Here is a 2669-nt window from a genome sequence, read left to right on the forward strand (position 1 = left end):
CGGCTGTGCGGGGGCAGTGAGTACCGAGGTAATGGGAACATTACCTAGCCCTCCATGCTGTCAGCCAGCTTCAGTCGGCTTGGGTTTCTTACCAGGCTCCGAATCACCAGATAATGAGAAGGCAATTTGTGCAGAAATTGAGCTCCATTGATTAGGCAGTTCCAAGGAGCGAGTGGGCAGGTTCTTGGTTGGAATGTCATTGTTTAGCCACCACAAATTATTTATCATTGCGTTCATCACCCCTGGCTGCAGGAAACGAGGCTACATGAATCATGGTGGGTTCCATTCTCTGGAATGATATAATTGGCATTTCAGGTAAATAGCTGACCTGGCCTGCACCCAATTTCCCCCTAGGCCTTTGTTAACCAAATGAGCACAGGTTCTGTCCTGTCCAGAGCTCCTGGAGCCCCGAGTAAACTAGACATGGATCTATTCCAGGCCCCAGACCCCAGCAGAGCCTGTATTCTCTAGAACCCAGAAGTCCCTCAGTGGACCTGGGGCCCCAAGGTTTTCCTGTTTTCACAGCCAGCACTCCTCGTTGCCTGGGCTTGAGGCTACAAATGTCACAAGGAAAACAGTCCAGGAGTAGTCAGGCATGACGGGCCCAGTGGCCTCTCTTGTCAGGAGTCTGTTTCTTTCAGAGCCAACTCAGAGCTCTTCAACCCATGGGCAGCAGGAGGTTACTGGGGGATTATCAAAGGATTAGGGGGCTTTGCTGAGTGAGCATGGATGGGGTACTTTCTGCCAGAGTGACTTTTCTGAAACAGATCTGATCACGCCACCTCTCTATGGCTCTACATCTCCTACAGCTGTATTTAGAAAAGTGTTGTCCAGTCATCCTCTTCAACAAACTCACCCAGCACAGGGAGTGATTATTATAATGCAGATTCCTGGGTCCACTCCCTGGCCTGCTGAATCTGAATTTCTGTGTGCAGTGTTCAGGAACCACAGCTAAACCACAGTTAAAACAAACTCTCCCACAGATTTTTTCTTTTTCTTTTAAAAAATATTTTCTTTATTTATTTGAGAGAGAGTGAGACAGAGTATGAGGGAGTGTGGGGGAAGGAGCAGAGGGAGAGAGAGAAGCAGACTTTCCATCAAGCAGGGAGCCCAACACGGGGCTCGACCCCAGGACCATGACCTGAGCCGAAGGCAGACGCCCAACCGACTGAGCCACCCAGGCGCCCCTCCCCCACAGATTCTTATGTACATTAAAGTTTAAGAACCACAGTACATTACAGGATAAAGTCCAAACTGCTTAGCCTGGAGTACAAGACCCACCAGAATGTCTCTATGTTCTCATCTCCCTTGAAGCACCTGCCCACCTAGATTCCCTGCTTCTAGCCAAATTGATGCATTGCTGAGAATTAGGGTCTCTCACCCCCATATTGCTCCCACTGCTTCGAACATGCTCTCTCCCATTCCCCCCCTTCCCTTTCCTTTGTTATTCTTTTATTCCTTTTAACAATGTACTCAGTCATGTCTCCTTGGGGTTAGGCATGTCTCCTCTGCTTACCTCTTAGTGGTGCTTACACTGACTCATAACCATTTGGGTTCTTGTTTTTCTCTGCATTGGACTATGAGCTCCATGATGATGGAGGCCAGGTCTTGCCCCTGGTTTGCCACTATACTTCCTGGCCCTTAGTGGAGGCTCAGAAACAGTTGCAAATGAATCAGGTTTTCAAGTTAGAGGCACCAGAGACTTGGGTGTACGATGTTGAGTACATCTTACAGAACTCAAATAGTAGCAGTGGTATTTGAATTCTCTTAAGGACAACAAAGGGATGAATGCAGAAGAAACTAAGGCCATAAGATTAACCATGTGCACTTTAGTAGAGATTGTTAGCATAATATATACAACAAATTACAAATGGAGGTGCAATCACAAGTCCCACGGTGGTCCTAACTATGCAAAACCATGCTCACAGGTCTGGGCTTGGACTGCTAGGGTCCTGGGGTGGTGGTGGGGTAGGCTATAGGTGGGAGTCAGGAACCCAGAGGCTGAAACCCTTACCCCAGGCTATCAAGGAGAAAGGAGTCAGAGACCTGGGTCAGCACTGGCAGGCATACCAAGGGTTGGTACTCCTAAGAACAAGTAACGTCACCAAGTCCCGAAGGCGGCAATAAAATCTTAGAAGAGAAAAAAAGGTCAGGAACCAGATAAAAACTGGGCCAAGAGCTGTGAGGAGTTTGGAAAAGGTGGGGCTAGCTCTACCCTCCAGGAGCTCTGGGGACAGCGTGGCAGGCTCTTTGTGATGAGGTTTGACAATGAGGGCTTGTTTTGGGCCGTCCACTGAAGACTAGGTGCGGGCCCTGTGTGTGGTTCATGGGAACATGGCACCCATGGGTGGATGGGCATCTGGGCCTGGCATCAAAAAACCCCTTGACAACATTCTTAAGCTCCCGCCCTCCCTTTTTAAATAAGCAACAGAAATGTATTTCTCACAGTTCTGGAGGCTGGAAGTTTCGGAGGAGGGTGCCAGCAGGGTGGGGTTCTGGTGAGGGCCCTCTTCTGGGGTGCACACTGCCGATTTGTCTTGTGACCTCACGTAGCTGAGAGCAGGGAGAGGAAGCAAGCTTTCTGGTTCCAGCCTCCCTTCTCGGACTCTGCTACTGACCACGGCTTGTGTGGTTTTAAAAGAGACCACCATCCGTCTTTCTGCTCTGGC

This window comes from Leptonychotes weddellii, chromosome 4 (genome assembly GCF_054177405.1).
Source record: "Leptonychotes weddellii isolate Sample4059 chromosome 4, ASM5417740v2, whole genome shotgun sequence".
Lineage (NCBI taxonomy): Eukaryota > Metazoa > Chordata > Mammalia > Carnivora > Phocidae > Leptonychotes > Leptonychotes weddellii.